The 22,212-nt window shown below is 39.3% G+C and overlaps 1 protein-coding gene across 12 annotated transcripts in view; it reads right to left on the bottom strand.

Moving 5' to 3' along the window:
- Positions 1–20,220, bottom strand: part of shank3a (SH3 and multiple ankyrin repeat domains 3a) — a 181,015-nt gene extending 160,795 nt beyond the window's left edge. For all 12 annotated transcript variants that reach the window (XR_003984993.1, XR_003984991.1, XR_003984992.1 and 9 more), the window contains exon 1: positions 20,098–20,220. The gene's annotated coding sequence lies outside the window, so the exon portion shown is untranslated. The remainder of the gene's footprint in view (positions 1–20,097) is intronic.
- Positions 20,221–22,212: the final 1,992 nt, after the last annotated feature.

Below are 22,212 nucleotides of genomic sequence, written 5' to 3'. Positions count from 1 at the left end.
CTGTCTCCTCTTGTTCTCACACAATTCCTTTTCTCGCTATCTGTCCGTCTGTTTAGAAATTCTCTCTGTATAACCACAGGAAGCTGTGGATGATCATTTTTTTGTTGATCTCTGTGTTTCTAGGGTTGCTGCTGGAGTGGCAGTTGGCTCTTTGATGCAGCCTGCCTTTTAATAATCAATGGGGCTCCCCAGAGAGAACTTCATAAAGCCTGCCAGCCAATTAAGACCTGTTTCATACCATGCACTGCACTATCTCTCCATAAACCACCACAGTGCTTAAAAGGCAGGATGGGGATGCTGGAGAGGTCAAGGATGTCACTGTGCCAGGCTTAAGTTAATGTTATCAAATATATGCTACAGTGGGGAATCAGGGTTCATGCCTTCAAGCACAAACTACTACCACAACGGCTAATGCAGCTTCAACTCAGTTTTGTTTTTATGTTGTTTTTTCTGTTTGTTGTTATCTACTATAAAATTGCTTTAAGATGAGGCATTTATTGACATTGCTGCATATACCTCTCTCAGAGTTGGACGGCAAGGTTGACAGCGCCTTCTCAGATCTTGGCTGATTAGCTGGGCTTGCTGTAACAGTTATTATTAATGGCTGCAGATGTTAGCTTCAGGTGAATGTGGCTAACGTGATCAGTAATCTCTGTGAGACAGAAGTCACACTCAGCACGGGTCTCATCCAGTTCGTGCATCCCAGAGACATAAAATGAAATCATAAAATCTGACAGTTCTAGTGCCTAGTTCTGCAACCCTTGTATAAACTATCATTCATACATTCATATAATGGCTGATATTCAGTCCATAAGCTTTTGAACTGTTTATCACAAAGCATGAGGTGCATTAGTAAAGTGAGACGAACAGGTGTTATTATAGTTGAAGTATGAAAAGCCATAACATGTTAAGAAAAAAGGCAACAATGTGTAAACAAACTGGGATTATAATTGAGAGCATTACGTTGACTTGGCTGCTGGATGCTGAACATTTGGAAATCATCACATTTCCCAATTAAACATCTCAGATTGCCAATGACAATGAGATGTTAATTCCTCAATAGAAGCTGTCATGCAGCCGCCTCCTGCTGGGCTAACTGCCAGCATATCTCCTGCAATGAGCCAATCACACATGATGAGCACACTGACTGCACTATAGAGCAAAACCAATACCGGATTTTTGGGGCAGATGCAATCCCGAAAGCTACCTTAAGCCAAAACAAAGTTTTAGGAAACCTTTATACAGGAGACATGTATTGTTTAATTCACTGTAATGCAAATTCAGAGACATAGCCATATCACAATTTCCCTGAATCCAAATTGTATTATCCACCCATACCTCAATAGATATAACTATTTTCAATAATGCATAGTGATCATATATATATATTTAAAAAAACAAAACATATCAGACCCAAGGAATGCTAGACCGAGGTCAGCAGAGACTCTCTAACTGGACCATTTTTTTACTTAAGCTCAGCGTCCATGTTCCTAAAAAAGGAATCAGGCAGTGACCGCATAGTTTTCATTCTCTGATGCAGCAACTGCCACTTACTATCAGTTTCTTTGGGGACCATCCCTATTTGGTAAAGACAACAAAACAATGAAGGTGCCAAGTATCTATCAAAGTACTGAAAAACAATAATTATGAGTTAATTAATCAACACAAAAACTTGAGTCTGATATTTGTCAGCAAAGACTCATCCAATCCATGGATTAATTAAACTGTCTAACAAACTGTCTCATCATGCACAGATAAAGACAGACCATGAGAAAAGAGCTAAATAATACTATCAAACACAAAATGTCTACAATACACATTGAGAGCAGCCATTGAGAGCATTGAGAGCAGGCTGAACCGGACACTTCCGGTTCAGCCTGCTCTCATTGGCTATTGCAGGTCTAAATATTTAACATTTCCACAAATATCCCATCACTGTTCCTTTCACAGAAAATGATTTCAGCTCATAAATACCAACGTGTTAGTCTGAGGCCAGTATTAAGAACTAATTAATCATGCAAAGCTGCCTAAGGTAGATGCCTCCCAGTAAATTACACAGCTCTCCTGCTGCTCATGACTTGTTACACAGTGGTAGCTTCTGTATGTATAAACTGTTCAATACACAACAAGAACAATAGCGGTCAATGATGAAATCAAAACAACTGTGAACCTTTGTTTTCTCTTTCTCTTCTCTTCTTCTCCTATAAGGAAAGTAAGATACATTTGGGTTACACATGTCACATTCAGGAATCCTAAAAGCTACATACAGCAGATCAAATTAATTCTTTTTCCCAAAGACAGTGCAATATGTAGGCCGTCAGCTGGATATAACACACTACTTTTTTTTTGAAAGAATTTGAATGCTCACATATGTTCTGCAGTGGGAGAAGACAGTAACTCTAAATTAGTGCATTTCATCAAAAGGGTTTCTGCCAAAGCCACTTTTCTTTATTTTCACACACACCCTGACCAAGAAGGAAACTGCTGATTTAACATCAGAACTGTGGATAATGCCTAAGAAACGCGAAATTGAGGCAGTGGTCATCATTAAATAAACGTACTGTATATAATGTATTTGAATAAAAAAAAAAACTTAGCATGCATCATATAATTTTGTAACACACATTTTGTCCTACAATTACACAAGTGAATAACCCATTGCACAGTGAGTGCATACACTGTTTCTCTGACCATATTGCTGCTGAAGCAGCAACAATTATTATTGAATAATAATAGAAGATTGTTAATATGAATGTGTCTTTTGCAACTGGCATCCTCCTTCCTGAATATCATCAATATTTCATGCTGTTTACTCTGTTGCTGCCCTTAAACCCCACAGCATTCTCTCACTGCGCCTGTACGCACCCTTATCCATGCAAAATTGAGAAATAAATCATGAGGTTTATAATAAGGGTAAATTAACACAGAGTGGTGGAAACAAGTAAAGTGTCTCCTGTGTAAGGCAAAGAAAGAATAAGAAACAGACGGAGTGAACGAAAGCCCCTTTTCATTCACAAAAAGATAAACCCATTTGATCCCTCTAAAAGCAGGGGTATAAGCCATTACTAAGCCATCTATTCCTGAGCTTTTATGACTATTGATCTACATCTGTCATCTGTGAGAGAAACACACTGAATCTGGGTCACAATCCAGTCCAATGGCAGTTTGACACAACAGACCAGATAGCTGATCTGAGAAGTCATGCTAAGAAACTCTGACAATGCTGAGAGAGTGTTTGTTTTTGTGAGTGACCTACAAATAGACAAAATCTTGTCTGGACCTGCATCAAACAAAAAAAACCCACATCCTAAAAAAAGATAATGGATTAATGCAGCAACTGAAAATGCTTAACGTGAGTGGAAAGATGTTTGTTTGTTTAAATAATTTCTGCCACACACACAAGATATCTTTTTGTAACAAGCTCAAACATTTTCTTTAAATGATCTTGATTACGACAGGCAGCAACTCAGCAACGTCATCACCCTTAAAAAAAGAAAAATCTCGAAAAAATCCTCAATTTGAATACAGTGATTCGTCAGATTAAATGTGCTAGCCTTTTTCTATAACATACATTTTCTTTAATGACTAAAACTAAACCAAACTAGAGATTTCTTCTTATTTTTACAGCTGTCATTGGTATGAAAATGATGGTGTCTCGATGGTACCAAGAGCAAATGCAGATACAAATTATGATCTTCTTTGTGTAATATCTCAAGTAATCTATTATCATAGTGTTCGATAGTTTTTTTGTTACTGTGGCGCTTTAAAATTGCTGCTAGATCCCTTCATTAATACAGCGGGTCCTGCAAGCACTCCTATAACACTATTGTACTCATTATGGACAGTTTAAAAAAAACAATGATCAAAATTGTTACAACCAAAACTTGCCACCTACATTACCCACACTGCAACTAAGCCACTGAGTGATATCATTGTAGGCAGTTTAACAGATTACATGCAGCTTCCTCGGGAGCCACAAAACACTTGATACTACTTATACTACTTATATGCTGTAAACTGTACTGTATCGTGCTGTATTTGAATGTGTAAGATTGGTGGGGTTACCCTTTAGTGGAAATGTTTGGATCCCCAGTCACATAAAAATCCTATGCATGCTAGCTTCCACCTCAATAAATCTAGGATCAAAGTGTCTGGATGCTGCTAAGTACATAAAAAAAATTATACAAACACTCTCATCAGCGAGAGGTCTTTGCTGCAGGATTTTCAAGTAGTTTAAGTTAGTTTCTGTAGTTGCATTATTCAGTCCTTGCTGCAGATCCCTTTTCCACTGTTGTGTCATCTTCACTGATATAAAAACAGAGGAAACAGAGTTTCAGCTCTAACCCAACCCCATCACTGTGAGTAATGGGAAGAGAAAGAAAAAGGGTAGATCAGAACAGCCACACACTACTAAAGGGCAGCTCTTTACCAGATAAGGCTAGTTTCTGTAAAAAGTCTGCGCATCATGAATGAACCACATTTCATTAACTCATTTTCATAACATTTGTGGAATCGTGCTATAATAATTTCTGATATTGCAATTGTTGTTATTACCAAGGAGATTTTGTAGAAAACAAGTATGAGGGCTTTTAGGTAGTTAGCAGGTGGCATGTTGAAACAATTTAAAATACTCAACAGGGTATACCACAGTGTCATTTTAGCACAGCAGTGTCATACTAAGACAACTGCCGAACACAACAGTGCACCAGTCTCAAATCATTGATCCATGTGTGACTTCAACTGTGCTGCCTGATGTACCAGCATCATTAAGAGCTTGATGTAAGCGCTGTGCTGTCATGCCTAAACTTTTGCTCTTTTTGTGTGTGGCATCACCTTCAACTGATTCTAACTCTGGACTTAAGGATGGTAAATGCCATCCCACAGGATGCAAAACAAGTGTGAGAAATATGACGAACTTGACATTCATAACCTAACCTGTCTGAAAGCCTGCCATGTTTCTCATGCTCCCACCAGTTGCCTGATGTAACACAATTAATTTGCATACAAATAGATGCCAGTGACATCAAGAGGGGGTAAAAGGAGGAAGTGAATTATACTGTGCAATGCTGTGTTGATTGGTGTATGGAAGAGTGTCTAATATGAGCCTCTTCACAGTTATGCAAACAAAATGTGGTATTTATGTGCTCAAGATGTTAAGCCTTCATTAAAGAAGATGGTAAAACAATATCGCACAGATGGTATCAAGACATCATTTGGAAGTGACAGCTCCTCAATGCATCCGGAGAGTGTTCATGGATAGGGGCTCAATCTCTCTTTCATTGTGTGGCTTTGTGTGTCAATGACTTGCGAGTATAAATACAATTTAATATGCTTGCTTGCTGCCATTATGCATTTTGCTGGATACCATGAAACAGAGAACCTCAATTTTCCCTTGCACTCAGTTAAGCTGAATAATTATATTAAGGAGATGCTTTAATATGTTTACTTCTTTCTTTACCAACAGGATATTTGCTTTCACAGATTCTCATCCAAGACTTTGTTTTGGCTTTTATATTTGCTGTCCAGATTATGAGAACCCTGTTATTTCAACACAACAGGAAGTGGTTCTAAACAAATAGATTTCCACTGTATGTTCTTGTTCTTTGTACACTTAATTGCTTCCCAACGTTTTAATGCCAACGTTGAATAGTCCAAGAATCTATGCTTGATTTACTTTTAAGCTTGCAAGCGATTGCAAGTGTATTCATGAATATTCAACATTACAAGTTACTGTTAACATGTTCAGTTTGGTTTTTCCTAGCCATACCATATGGTAAACTGAGGTTTACTTATTGCAGTTTTTATATGGATAGTTTGCATCGTTACAATGACACCACGAGTAATATTTGTATTTGTTTGAGGAATGTAATTTCAAGGTATATAGATTCTTCCATCCCTGGTGATTTGCAGAGTCTTTCTCCTTTTCAGTTCCAATGAGAATGAATAAAATATGTCCGGAACCAGCATATATAAGCAGTAGCCAAAATCTTTTCTGAGAGGCATCATTGATCCCAAAAAGCTATTTCCCTCTTCTGCTATGCACACCAACATTACCTGGTGCGGACAGTGTATTATAGGGCACAACTGGAAGTTAACTCACAGAGCCTTTTCTCATTTGTTAGCTTCCCAGTGCTGCTCAATTCATTTCATTGTAGTTCTTTACTGGCTGCTCAGATGTCTACAATGATTTACTTCCATTTCTTCTCTCTCAAAAATGCTGTACGTTGACCATAACAATTACAAACAATACTCAGAGTTAGGATTAGTCAACACCACTTATGGGCTTGGAATGAAGATTCGTCTACTATTGTAAAGAAATACTATCTTTATTGTTTGTTTCAAGAGAGGAGTTATCTTAGTCAGAGTCCTGCACAGGTGAAAAATAATGTACTGTGTCGGACATAGATGCGGATCGGGTCGGACGCCTGGAGAGGCGGGTCGGGTTTTATGATTGCCATTTTAAAGGAGTCACTTATCATCAACCATTATTAGCGACACAAATGATAAGCATTTATATTTTATATGAGCTCATTCATGCGTGCTTGCGCCCTCCCAGAACTCCCATTCCCCGCACTGGCTTACTTTCATTTTTAAAAATTGCATCCGTCCAATTTTCCTTTGGGCGTCGGTATCAATTTATAGCGGGTCGGCTCGGGTACGGAATGTAATTTGTGCTACTGTCGGAAAACGGGTCGGATGTGGTTTAAAGTGGCGGGTGCAGGCGGGTGCGGGTTTGCAAATTAAGACCCGTACAGGACTCTGATCTAAGTGACCATTTTAATCATCTAGCTAATTATCAAGCTAAATATCCAACATGCTAGTTAATGTCAAAGACTGCGGTGGAAGACGACGGTAAAATATTTCCTTTCTCTAACACTGGATTTATTTTTGACGGTTTTACATGAAATCGGATTTTTTGTGAATATACAATAACAAACTAGATGTTTCTGATACTGTTCAACTCAACATACAGTCAGTCATAGACAACATTTTTGTCATTTTGTAACTATTTATGGCTGCTTCTGCTACACCACTCCGACAGAGAATCTCATGGGCTGGGTGAGTTGTCATCCCCACGACATAGTTAGTAGAAAATTAATTATTTTCAGATTTCCTTGTGCAAACAAGGAAGCTATTTTGTTTTTAAAAGCACTTTTTCATATGTCTGCAACATACATAGCTATAATTACAGTACAGAAATCTGTTGAATTATGTTTACATCACAACTCCCATTCCCCTCAACGGATATTATCACAGCGTGTGACACCACTTCAACTCCTTTCTGCCTATTTGTATCTCCTCCTCTCACTCCAGCAGTTACATATAGAGTATGGAGTCCCTAATTCGTGCTGAGTGCCAATACACAAAATCAGCAAAATTATATGGCAGAAAACTCTGAGACTACATTTAAGCTTCTTTCTCACAAACTGGTGTTGCACATTGTTCTGGCATACAGCAATTACATGACTTACTCAGGAGGCACACTGTTGTTTTGCCATTTTTTTATATCAATACTTAGCTGAAATGACAGACGCTACAATTATAAACTGAAGGTGTCTATACCATGCAGCAGCAGTGCCAGCAGCAGAGTGGCAACACAGAGTATAAGGAGTCCCATTTCCCTTCTCATGAGACAAGAGTAAAGAGAGTTGACAAACAAGATGGCGGCGCATAATCTGTTGTCAAATCGCAAACCAAAAGCGTCTATTTGACGTTATTTGAAGTTGGAGGTCTTTATAAAATGAATCACATATATATTTCAAACTGATCCCCTGTTATAAAGTGCTAAAAATGTCCATTGTTTTGCTCTGTAGACTCATTTTTACACACACATTTTCTATGACTAATCTACTTCATAATAACATGTCATCTTATGCTTCACAAGTAAAATAATATAACCTGAAGCTGCAGCAGTAGGAAAGGTTTCTTTGCATTTGCAGTAAATTACTACAGCACTCTACAGATAGTGAGCAACTTTTTTTTTAATCTTAAACACCAGTGTTGTCACAAGCTTAGTAGCTGTTGGAAATATGTTGTCACTGTTGCAACCCTACTTATTCACTACTAATCTCACTGGATATTCTTTTAAAGTAAATAGTAAATAGGTTAGTTCAGTTACAAGCTGGCAAGATATAACACATCCCATACAGAAAATCTTAGAACCTTATCAGATACAAACTGTCACTGAGATTTGCTAACTATTGGGGTGAGCATGTAACTGTACTTTATCACATCAGACACACAGACAAGCGCACACGCTCCTCCATAAATATATGTCCACCTGCATCTGCTGGCATGGCTTACTCTAAAACTTCAATTTTCCTAGTGCTGCAATTATTTAGTAGAAGTCTGAAATAATTCTGCAGTACTCCTTTTCCTCACAACACCCATCCGCACCCCCACATCTCTTTTTTCTTTTTCTCATCCCCTCCCCGCACCCAAATTCATCTGTTGTCGATGTGTCGTGACTCTCTGCCAAGTGCAGTAATTACAGTACAGCACTAGGAGCTGAGCAATAGAGAGAGAGGCAGCATATCAAACATGACTGCACAGGGCAGCGGGTGTGAAAATGCATTCTCAGAACTCCAGGCTGCTGCATGCCACAGAGCCTCAGAAGAGCAACTATTACCACCTTAATTTTCCTTATGCGTTTACCTAGAGATTATAAATATCACACAGCCATCGAAACCAGTTTTACAACCTATTGTATGTTATGTAAAATGACTCAGGTTTAATCTCTGACCAGCCCGCTTGCAAACATTTACTGGCACACATCCATTTGACGCAGTCCATTGATAAAAGATGAGCACTGTGAGACACTGAGTGATCCCAGACTCCTACATGCCACTTTATGTCTGAAAGAGCTGAGACATTACACATTGAATCACACTAGCTCATTCAAACACAACACGCACACAAACACACTTGTTGATGTATTGCCTATTACACTGCAATGACAGTACTGGCAGTGGGCCCATAGCGGAGGATAGTTTATGATGTTGGGAATAATACATGCGGTTAAAAATAACTTTATTATCAAATGCACCTCAGAGACAATAGTGACGTAGGCAGAAGGGGCAGACTCTCTGACAAGAGAACGGAGAGCACATGCCACTCAGACAGCGTGGGCTGGTGTGGGAGGGGTTACGACATAATGCAGAGTCAGAATTGCAAGACATTTAACTGTGACTGGTGGTTAAATTACAGAGTAAACAGGGCTGATAATAAAGATGTCATCTAGGATACAAAGAGGGGGACATTATGGATGGTTATACAGTGACAGTGTGGTTGCCACCTTGCATCATCAAGAAGTAACACGCCTCAAGACAAACTGCATAAACACATTATGATTCTGTGCAATGTCGGTATTAAAAGTACACGTATAAATGTGATTAATGTGGGCAATGGCCACGCAATTTAGAACATTTTCTTTTCCTAACAGCACTAGAGACTACTTTATTGCCTACCAGCCTTAAACTGTGGTAAATCTCCCATGAATGTTAGGAAGTATTTCTGGCTATCCCAATGGTCACTCACTAATGGATTGTCTTTCATTGGCTGCCCCTTGGCTACCTAGCACCAGACTAACCTGAGAGAGTTATTACCAAGCAGGGCTCCTTGCCAGTGGCTGACAAATAGTCAGGAAGGAGAGGGTGTTGCAGACGGTTCAATCACTTATAATTATTATAACAAAAATACACACATTTGGTTTATAATGAGGATATAAATGGATACCTGAGAACTGGACTATGCCACATGAGTACACTGATACATTATAATTTTGCTGGTAAGTGGTCTGATTTCAACTGTTCATAACTGTTGGAGGTTGGTGCAAGAGTACAGTATGTTAGACGTATTTCTGCTTCTCACTCACATCTGACATTTCAAGCGTAAATATCTGACAAAGACGCAGCCCTGAGACTAAAAAACACACACATACAAAAACACACTTCCAAATCTGCAGAGGGAAGGCTGATCAATAACCTCCTCTGGAGAGGGGTATGAAATGAAGTATTCATTTCTCTAAAGCTACAATAATGACCTAATACCCCCACGTCTATGTCCACAGGGATCAGTGTGCCTTGGTGTGTGCATTTTTATATACACACCTGTATGTGTGCACGTGAGTGTATCTTTATGTGTGTGTGTATATGTGCGTGTGCGCATTTGCCTGCATGTGAAATTGCGGTCCTTCAGCCTAATAGCCAGCAGAGAAAAATGATTCCCCTCTTTTGCCGGGGCAGTGAATGAAGAGCAGTTGTGTCCAATGCATTTTTCTGCCTCACAAAGCACACCCACCACTTGGAAATGGAAAAAACTATGGAAAGGTAGGACTGAAGATAAAAACGAAATCCGTAATGCAAGAAAGAGCACAGCTGAGGGCTGCATAAAAACACTGACCTCACTATGTAGTTGGCCTAGCCACTGAACCAGAAGTCTGCCACGTAAATCATCTGAGCATCTTCGGGGATATACATATGATATAAAAGGCAGTAGTTTGTGTGCGTGTGTGTCTGTAACACAGCTACAGAACAGCTATTTGGTACCACAAATGAGCTTCTTTACTGACAAATCTTGGGGGTTTAAATCATCAGTATCATTAAAAAAAGAGATTTGTCCATAACACATATTTTGCCATGCACAAGAAATTTCAAATGTGCAAACAAGGCTACTATGTTGATGCTGTTTGTATTGTTTGTAAGTGGTTTGAGTACTAAAGTAACATATTACACTCACTATGCATGCATGAGATAATATGATCATGCTTGCAGTTCCATTTTTGATCAAAAGCATTGTCAGTTTAAGACCATGTTCGGCAGCATTAACCAATGCTTCTCTTTCCCCTACATACTCTCTAACATCCCCATATTTCTCTCTTATAATTTTCACCTTCCTTCACTGCCTCCTATGCACACATACCATTTAGTCTACTTTCTGTCACCTTATATTCAATGAAATATGAATATGCAAGTCAGTGGAGTTGTTATGGAAACCAAGCCCCATGAGAGGTCATAAGCTTGTGTTTCACAGTTTGGCTTGACTCCACTATTATCTTAAGAGGTTGATCTCTAGATGAACAGGGAGTAACGATTGGCTGTGCCATTCTTTGGATTAACCATACATCATAATGAATGCAGGTTTGATTGCCTTACTGGATAATTTACAGACGTCTTATGGGCTTATCTTTCTTGCAGTAATACAAACATACCGGTAGTAGGAAAAAAAATGACCTCGGACAGTAGGAGTGTCATGGTGCTCGTATCAGTCCTAAATGGCCAGGAATACAACTTCCTCAGTTCGGTATGCCCGGTTCCCAGAAAAATTACTGTAGTAGTCTACTGAACCAAAATTCTAGACAGCGTTGACACAGACATACGAACATAATAAAATCATAAAAATGTCTTTGTCTCTGAACCACGTCCTTAACTTATTTGTGTTTAGCCTCAGAAGCTTGAAAAAAAGTTAGGTGGCAAGCTATTCTGAGGAAGCTAAGCTAATTAAACACAAAAAACAACAGCATGATTGTCATAGGAGTGTTTTGGGTGTGCCTAGCTAGGCAGGTTTAATAATAATCGGGACATGGAGAGGTCATTTTCTCTCCCACATGTCACAAACACTAGCAAATTACAACAACTCTGACGGGAAACACTTCTTTGCTCTCTTGATAACTACAGGATCAACCCATGATGACATTTAGTTCCACTGTATGGGAGCATTATGGTTTCCCAGTTAGGTGCAGCATAAATGAGAAAGATTAGACTGTATGACTCCAATAGCCCAATTTACACTGCCCTTTCAATGCAGTAATCATGCGCCAATACCCTGCCTGGTCATCTGTCATGCTCATCTGACTCTGATATTACCTGCGAAAAGAAAAAGCCATAGGCATGGAACAGGGGCGTGTTGGTCCCACAAAGCAACGTTACATAACAAAAAACAGTAATGTGGTAACTGGTAGGGTCTTCAGCAACTTATATGAGAAAAAAACAAAACAACATCCATACATGGAAGAGCTTCTGTCATCCTGTCTGTGCTACCAACTCTTCATCACATTTCTGCCAAAAAAAACAGCATCAATCATATGTTACATGATTCAGAGGACAAAAAATAACTCACTATGTCTTTGTCACCCTCCTGACCGAGACTTCACAGAACTTTCCCCTAGAAAACAGCATCCCTCTCCGAGAGTCAGGGTCCACTGTTTAGTAATGGTGATTATGTAGTTATGTAATTTAGAGCAAGAAACATAACTCTAGTCCTCCTTTTCATGATGCATGGTGGGTCAGGATCTCAATTACAACACATTATGATAGCATCCACTCGATCATAAACAATCGGCGGATACAACCTGGGTAAACACAAAACACACAGATGTCAAAGTCATGATGTTTACCATCATGCCTCTTTTGGTTCCGCAGCCCTCGTGCTGTACTAACACACTTTTAACGGCTTCAAACCAACGCTGCTTGGTTCAGTGTAAACAAAAAAAGGCGCAGGAAAAGTGAGCATTCGTTGCAGCAATGATGCAGAGCCTCTATGTGAAAAGGGCTGATGTTCAACTGAAGTCTAGTGTGTCTGTGGAAGCATTTACAAACATGTAATTTACAATGGCATCACTCAAAAGTGTCTATTAAGATAATCGCTGGGAGGCAAGTCCTTCTCTCTACTCCCCTTTTTCTAACTGACAATCTGCCAATGTAGGTGCCTTAACTGTTATTGCCAATGACCCGACTGTTGAATGTCAACCTCTATCAAGACGTGAGATTTGTTTGTTTTTCCCTGCTGCCCTGAAATTGTACTGAACAGTGACCCAAAACTCGAGGTACTTACCAAACCGTGAATTTTGTGTACCCATACACCCCAAATGCAAAGAGACACACATGTGTGTGTAACATGAAGTGTATCCTGAGTTAATGTTTTCCAGATGGACCCAAAATGACTAAATGTTGTGTCTAGTAATGACCATTTGGATAGCCAGAAAAATCCTTCCTAAAATTCATGGGAGATTTAACACAGTATAATGCCTGTAGGTAATAGAGTAGTCTCTAGTGCTGTCAGGAAAAGAAAATGTTATAAATTGCTTGGCCATTGCCCACATTAACCGCATTTATACGTGTACCTTTAATAAAGACACTGCAAGGCAGTGATATATTGAAAAGCAGTACAGTAAATCAATAGCTACAGCGAGTTCATATGTAGACCTCCTACCACAGATACAACAGAGTTTTGATTTATAAGAGAGTTGCCCCTCAAGCTAAAGTAGATACCCATTAAATCAAACAAATAGTACAGTAGCAAAATCGTTTGCCAAATTCACAGAGAATTGGAGTAATTCAGTGTTCATAAGAAGCTAAAATTGGTCTACTGTATAGTGTAGCAGTTAGGGGAAAATGTGCGCCTTCAGCTTGCTGAAGGCTTTTGAAGATGCCTTTCTGCCAGCCACAGACAGCTGCAATAGCTTTTCCTTTGGCACTGGCACTATCTCACACACACACACACACACACACACACACACACACACACACACACACACACACACACACACACACATTCACATTTTACACTCAAATACACATGTACATGTAAACCACACTAAACCCACACACAGCTCCCATAGGTGTATGAGAGAGAGTAATTAGTACGAATAATTCAGTCGAGCATCTCCTCTCATCTCTGCCTCGCTGGTGTCAATACCCTTGGCCAATGGTAATTACCTATTGCTCTTTTAAACTTGAGGGGACATTTGCTGTGTGTGTGTGTATGTGTGCAAATATTTTTGTGCAAGCGTTTGCATACAGCCCTTATAATAAAAAAACTGATTGTAGTTCTATTGGAACTTTCCCTTTGCAATTACTTACAAAGGAGACAAGAATCTGGCTTTGAAAATCTCTTCACTCCAACTTCTCAGTCCCAAAACTCAGTTGTATGTTGCAAGAGTAGGAAATGTTCTACTGATAACCAAGCTCGAGACTAACGGCATACCATCATGCTGGGGAAGATAGAAAATGTGTCAGCCAGATATTTTCTCCAAGACAGCTCTGGGACAAGGCAAAATAATGTGTATGTAATTTGTATGTATGACTATTGCTTTGCAAATGACAAACTAAACTTAGCACTGAATACAATGAAGCATGCATTCTCAAGTTACAGTCTTGCATAGTCAGACCTATCTCCACAGCGCTGTGACAGCACTAGTTAGACTGACTTGCTACTTAGCTGGTTTGCTTCAGTTCAGCACAGTTAATTTCTATATTATTTTGATTAATTGTGCAGCCCTAGAATAAAATATCCTCTACAATGCTAACTCGCAATTCAGTCAGTCACAGATTGAGATGGCAGATTTTGTGTAAAAATGTTCTTTAGTGGAATCACTTCTAATCCTACAAAGGCTTAGGGGAAATAGACAGAGAGAGAAAGGAGAGCAGGGAGGAGAGGAGGATCAGAGATAGGAAAAATAAAGCTGCAGAAAAATCAATCAAGCACATTTTTCTCAAAAACTTGCCATGCTGGCCATGTCGTCCATGATAATGCGTTTAATATTTGGGTTTAAATAAAGAATACACACTTTCATGATAATAAGCCTACACTAAGCAAAGACAGTTAATGAATTTAGGTCCAGTACTTAGTCTGCTGGTCGGGCAATCCTAACAGAGAACAGATACAGACAGATATTATGGCCTGTGTTATTTATTGATATTCATTCCGTTACATAATACACAAGTCATTGCAGATTGTTCAGGTGTAATTGTGTCAGATCAGTTTGGTTCTATGGAGAGTTGTGATGAAAACTAATGCATCTTGTAAATTGGATGCTGGTGTAATCCTCACAGCCCCTCTGGGACAACACAGACCCCCACTGACACTCATATACACAGACTAAGTGTTGAGGCATTTGTTAATCTTGTAAACATCCTTTCACTGATCTCTCATTAATTCAGCCCAGAGGAAGGCAGGGAGTGAGAGAGATAAAAGAAAGAGAGTGAAAGAAAGGGAGTGTGATAGAGAGTGAGAGAAAGGGGGTGTGATAGAGAGAGAGAGAGAGAGAGAGAGAGAGAGAGAGAGAGAGAGAGAGGAGAGAGAGAGAGAGAAGAGAGAGAGGAGAGAAGCATGCATGTAAAATGAAGTCAATTAACCACAAGTGTAAAGGTAGCTGCTTCTTTTACCAATATGCTAATGCAAATGGTGCTAATCTCTTCTCTCAAAGGCTGCTGTTGGAACAATTTACAAGGCAAAGGCCTGAATTGCATCTGCATTTTATCTAATTATTATTTGAAATACTGTTTTTGTGACCTCTTCGTGTTAGTAAAATGAACAAGAAAATGAAGACCTGTGGGGATTAAACCCTCCTTTGATTGAAGGAAAATCATTAAAGAAATTGTTCACAATTTTTGACATGGTTCACTGACTGACCGAGTAATATCCCAGAGCTCAAGACGAATGGCACCCTGTCTAAAACATGTTTCAGACAAACAGAGATCTTCATTGGGAAGCCTCTGGGACGAAAAATGTTTTTTGCACATAACTATCATTTAGCATGTGACACGCCAAACCCAGCACTGACTACAATGGAGCAAGTCTTCTTGTGCTGTTACTATTGTTATTATACTGGCTGGCTAGTCAGGGTGAGATATACAAAAATCATGACACATTAAAATTAGGGTCACACACACCCTTGCTCACTATCAACAGGGAGCTCTCTATATTTTCCCTAGTATGCTACAGTATGAACAACAACAAATTTTGTCATGGGACCAAACCAGCTGCAAAGCCTGTGAACATGTGGATATTTTGACTCCTGAGTGCTCAATAGTCATTAATACATTATTACTCATAGTAATCATGGTTCAAATTAGGGCTGGGCGATAAAACGATAACGATATCCATCGCGATAGACACGTGATCAATATCAATAGAAAACGTTCAATAGAACGTTCGATAATTTCACTGAACTCCGTCAGAAACAGGTAATCTGCGAGCGGAGAAATACAGTGCGAGGCCCAGTTGCTGTACGGGAGGTTTATGCATGAAACTGTGTTTACTTTCGATCAAAACGAAACTTAATTTCAGACACAGACACAGACCGTAGAACATCCATATCCCTACGCATTAGCGCAACGGCCCGTAGGGATACAGAGGTTCTACGGTTGAGAAAATGTAGTGCCAAAAGAAATGCCGGTCTGACGGCGATGTAAAGCGGTGTGAATTTTCTCTATACAATGCACACTTGAACTGATATATATTTTTTAAGGTGGGCCTTGTTTTAGGTGGTTAAAATTCGCTTTGCACTGGACTCTGTTCACTGCAGTACAAAGCTGAGCGTCTAGGCTGAAGCGGCTCTCTGCTTCTCCAAACTGAGGCTGCGCTGATCGGCGATTACGGCTATAGATATGTACTTTATATGACCCCACTTCAAAAGACACGAACTATACATATTGTCAAGAAGCAATGTCAGCACACTATTTTGTCTCGTGTCTTCCATTCTGACTCTGAAATCTTCACCTGTAGTCACCATTTAATGGGTTATTTTTCAAATGTTACTTATTTCAAATGGGTAAAAAAAAAAAATCAGTAATTATCGATATCAACTGATATGAAACACTTCTATCGTGATACATTTTTCAGCCATATCGCCCAGCCCTAGTTTAAATCACACCCGTTTTCAAACTATGCCTTCACTTTGAGCCCAACTACACACCTGTAAAGTATCGGTGTAAGTAGTAACTGCATCTTGCATGGTTATGACACTTTTGCATTAACACATTCTGTTCACAGACAGACATAACACACCAGGTTAAGTCATGAAAACTACTTCCGTGATAATTCCTGCTACAATAGATGCCTCCAAACACTTAGCTTAGGTGGCTGCCATCTTCCATTCCTAAAATGACATACAGTGGGTCAAAAGGCACAACTTAACAACCCTAAACGATCATAAATAGTATAAGTGGCAGGAAAAAGCTGAAAGCTTCAGCAAATATTTACTAGTGACAAAAACTGGCACTTGTTTGCTTTATATTGCTTGTATATATAAATCAAGTGCAACAGTTTCTTGAGCAAATTGCAAAGGCAACAGGGTGTGATGCTGGACTCACAGAGGTGCATCTGCAGGCTGGTCTGGCAGAGAGACCACTCAAATCAAAGCAGACATTGAGACAGATGGTGATTTTACACCAGCATGGGAAAAGAAATGGCTCTTTAACATCAAACCTCAGCACATTACTTTGAAACCAGCTGGCCAGACAAAAAGGGATCGCGAGTCTGGGGAAGCAGCCAGACTCTTAAGCAGAGGTACCGGAGAAATGGCGAACCAGGCAGGATGGGGAGAAACCCTTCCATACTACTTTCTAAGACGTCTGCATAATTATGATCCAGTTTGCATGTTTTGGAAGATAGTGAAGTAAGGCTGGTAAAAAGCAGCAGGCATAAGGCAGAGAGAGAGAGACAGACGGGCAAAAAACAAACATTTATCTAATTCTTAACTTTAAACTAACCCTGTACATCCAACAAAGGAATTAACTGGTTAACAATCCATTAGAATACTTAACAATTAGCCCTCCTTTATCTTTGCCGCTCTCCACTTTCTGTGCCTCAATAGACCTTTTACATTGCGTTCCATCTTATCTGCCCTTGCACTTGCTATCTCCTGACTGCTCTACATTCAGCAACTGAAGTGACTTTGCATAATTATTGAATATAAATGTCAACTGATAGTTGGAAGCTGAACAAGAGCGCTGATGGCGGAGTCTGATGAAGATGGCAGTGTCCTGGTTGATGCCTTGAGGCAAAGACCGTCATAGTACATGCTGATGTGTGTCAACACATGCCCCCTCTCTGTGTAGGACAGACTTATGATTATGGTTAATATGAAACAAAACACAATTTTCTAAAACTTTTTTTTTTTTTGTTGTAATATATCAAAGACAGTCTGATTTCATCCTTTTTAAAATCACAAATCGATACTAACAATTGAAGGTACTGGAAATAAATTACACTCTTGAAAACCATCCTCTATTCCCATGAATGTACCATGACATAACTGTGGTTAAGTAAGTTAACATTCGCACAACTGATGGAGATACACTTGCTGTTCATTTGATTCATAAAATGTGAAATACTTCATCAAAAGTTGGTGTGTGTGCATTATAATTTCCCATGGCAGTGCAATTAATGCACTCTAAGTGCGCCTTCAGTCAGTAAAATGAATCTCCATTCTCAAGGTCTAAGTGATATTCAGCTGTGTTAATGACCCATCACGCCTCATTTTCATCACTTCATCTGCTGTTGAAGGAGGTGAGTGGAGTTGCCTCAGGTAAAGCACCTCATCAACAAGCATACTGTGTATTCCACTTTTTCATCTTTTGATCTCCATAGAGCCAACACTGAATACTCTGGCATGTGGTTGTTCACTGCTAAAAAAGAGCAAATATATCCCTAAACTAGGAAACCTGACTGAAAATGATTTTGCACAAAAATCAGTACGACAAGACACAAACTTTTCTTTGAAATACAAATTAACTCAGCCAAGAAACTCACTTTACAAGCTGATTTAAATGAGCATGTCTTTGCAAGGAGTAAGCTGAAAATCCTGTACAGTAGTAGCAGCATCTCACCACAAATTTGCCATCGTGGATATCTACCACATGTATGTCTGTCAGTATGAACTGTCATGATCATATCGACAACCAGGAATCTAGGACTACAACAGAGTAAGCAGACTTAGAGAGAAACACTTGATTCTCATTGCCTCATTAATGCAGCAGTGCCTGTCAACATCATCAAAGAGAATACAACCAGTTTTGTGTGGTTATCATGTTCTACTGAAGGTGGTGGAACAATTTGCACAACCATCTAAGCTTGGTTCCCCTTGTCCCGAAAGGAGGGGAGACAAGAATTGGGGTAGCATGGAGGATTTTCCCTTGCACAAGATTAGACCAACTAAACAGTTTACTTCATTTCCCTACTCAAACCAAGACTGCCTACAAAGGAAATAAAGATATAATCTCTGAATCTTTTATCCTGCATCTCACCACGTCTCCTTATCTACCAACAGAAAGTAAGAAAAGCAACATAAAACAGACTCTGAGAAAAAAGAAAATGCAGTCATCATACATTTTTAACAGGGAGAGGATAAGAATGTCTCGAATGTAAAAAACATCCTGATGACAATCCGTGCCATTTTGTAGCAACACATTTAAACAGTTTGAAAACCCTTCTTCCTGTGCCATTTTCCACAACAGGTGGGTAGATTCATTTTTTAAATTTAAATATCATATGACCTCATGTATAAGAAATACACACAAGAAAGTGATGCTTAGCTATTTGTCAAAGCATATCTGTTTTAATCATATTCTTTGAGGCTTTTATCAAAGGTATCGCTGTAAAAAAGATAAATAATACTGTGTTGCCTATTTTGGTTTTCACAATTCAAGTTTATATTCTTTCTATCAGTACGTTTACATGCACAACTTAGTTGGATTACAGCCATAGTTCGACTATGCTACTCAATCAGACAACTGCAGTTGTCCGAGTATACATGCCGGTGAGAAAATCGAATTATTGGCTGGAGCATGTCATACCACGGTACGATAGGTGGCGCTGTACCCATTTCAACTAGTGGTAACCGAGCCACCTCCAGCTGACCTCTTTACGTCACCAGCAACAACAAACTGCCTCGGCATTCGAGAAAGATGGCGTACAAAGAGCAAGACGAAGCTACAATCTTTGTACATTTCGTATAAGGTGTACATGATAATTACACAAACTAGATGCACAATAGCGCTCTTGCTTGTGGTTACTTCGCAGGAAAGACGCCGCCGTCCTTCTACTTCCGGCTCACAGTCCTGGGAAAAACTCTACTCTTTTCTACTTGAATATTTTTTGTTTTTTAGAAAAGCCCTCTCCTCAATGTAACCTGTTTTTATCTACAAATAATTGAGGAGATGTCATGAATTACCAAATATGCATGACTTAGTTTAACATCTAAGCGAACATACATTCACACCATTACACTAAAAACAGACAGCACAGAGTAAAAAGCACCAACGTAAGCATTTAATGACAACAAAATCAACAAAATCCTTCTGTAGAGACACATACCATGAAACATGCTCAGTCCTGCTCCCTGAATGGACAGTCACGGACCTCAGTGTTCTGCTCACATTTAATGAACACAAGAACCAAACCTGGTCATGTTCACTGTCTGGTGAGGGATTGAAGGATCTGGAGGCAGACAAACAACAGTGAGAAGTAACAGAGGTAATAGGATCACGGCTGTCCATCTGGCCTCATCCCAACACACGCTACAGGCTATAAATAACACCTCAATAGCTAATACTGTTGATTTACTAATTCCTTCCCTACTTAAGGGACCATTTAGTTTGCTCATGCAACCAAATGAAAACAAATGGTAGTGACTTGTTTGAAAATGATTTTGGGGACAATTTAATCTAATTTAATCTTATGACTTAATGACTTACAAATACTACAATCATTTTTAAAAACTCTGTCTAATTTTTCACAAAGATAAATTTGCTATTAACTCCTTCAAATTGTCAAGTGATTTATCACATTAGTGACTCAGTGGTCCCCCAGGGCTTTCATTTTTTCGAAACCAAACACCAACTACTATGAGAAAAAAATCAAAAGTCCTCTAGCCAGCAAAAGTGTCTTAAACTGATCTGAAGGATTAGGATCAATGCCTGCAGATCAAGGCATTTTAAACTGTCTGGTGTTAAAAAACCCGATCCATAGCTTCTTCAGGTTAAATATGCAATGTCTTTCAATTATCTATAAAGACTTGTCCTTTGGAGCATGTCTCATGGATGACATTTTGCCATGATTAGGTACACACAGAGACTCACAAAGTGAAAACACTACCGACCAACTCTGTCGTGGCTGGTGATTAGCTTAAAAGCAATTGTAAGCAAATAAATGAGAGTGTAGGGACAGAAGTGGCCTAAAGGTAAGACCAGCGAGATTGTGGCCAGAAGACCATCATTTCAATCGTTCGGACCTGCAGGATAAACCTGGGTGAGGAAAGTGACCTCATTACTACCCCTCACTTGCCCTTGAGCAAGGCCTTTAATCCCCACTGCTCCATCAGAGCTACTCAGCGGCCAGCAGATCAGACTGTGGTTGTACAAAGGGGCTTCCAGGGTTTGAATGTGTAACTGTGTGATTGTGATCAGAGCATTTCTGAATAACAGATCATTGCTCTCAGTGGGAGTCCTAAATAAGTCTTTACTAGGCAGTAAAGAGTACGCTTCAATTGCAATAGCAAGGAACACAAGAAATTAACTCAAATCAGATTAAGGCTTAAGAAAGTGACAGTCCCCATGATCCCTTAGGTCCATCACCTGTTTGAAGTCTAGAGAGACGAGATAGGATAGAGAGGAGGAGTCCCAATGACAAAAAAAAGAGAGTTCTGCTGTGAGAGGCAGTTGATCTGCAATGCTGCCAGAGTCTTTGGTGTCTGCATGTCAAATGCCAGTGCACTCCATAGGAATACGATAACGAGGTCTGTGCACAGAGGGAATGCCAAGTGAGATATCAAACAAAGAAGAGAGCTCAGAAACACAGAGCACAGCACTGAGCCATTTAATAAGACATAGATGGAAAGACTGCCTGTCTACATTGTACTTGAATTCTCTGAGTCATCTGTGTTGTGACAACACAGAAGATGGCACAGGAAATAACATCTGAATACCATGACATGATAATTCTCAGGGTATTTTGTGCAATAGAACTATAATGTTGTGTCCTGAGCTAAAATGTGTTTACTATTCAGTAGTAAACATGTTCTAAAGATCCCATAAAAACTAAATAAACCTGAGATTAATGATACAGTCAGTTTACAGTCAGTACAATGATGCCATCAAATTTCATCCCTGCGCACGTTTTATGTCTTCTCAACAGAAAAAAGTATTTACTCTTGATTACATTCACACTACTTAACAATACACAAAGGCAATACACAAAGCAAAAAATGATGAGTCCAGGTCAGTACCACTGATGTGACAACTCTTAACATTATTTAACAAAATTCTTATTAAAAAAATAATCAATCATTTCAATATAAAGCAACTACAGAAATGTAATGGTATGACTTTGAAGAAAAGAAACAAACAAGTTCACACTGCCTGAACTAAAAACAGTTTTACTCACTCATTTGGAAGACTAAGCTACTGCCTGATGGACTGTATTCAGATAGAC

The sequence above is a fragment of the Sparus aurata genome, chromosome 8 (assembly GCF_900880675.1).
Source record: "Sparus aurata chromosome 8, fSpaAur1.1, whole genome shotgun sequence".
Lineage (NCBI taxonomy): Eukaryota > Metazoa > Chordata > Actinopteri > Spariformes > Sparidae > Sparus > Sparus aurata.
The sequence above is the reverse complement of the archived record's forward strand: the minus strand, read 5'-3'. Positions and strand labels throughout refer to the sequence as shown.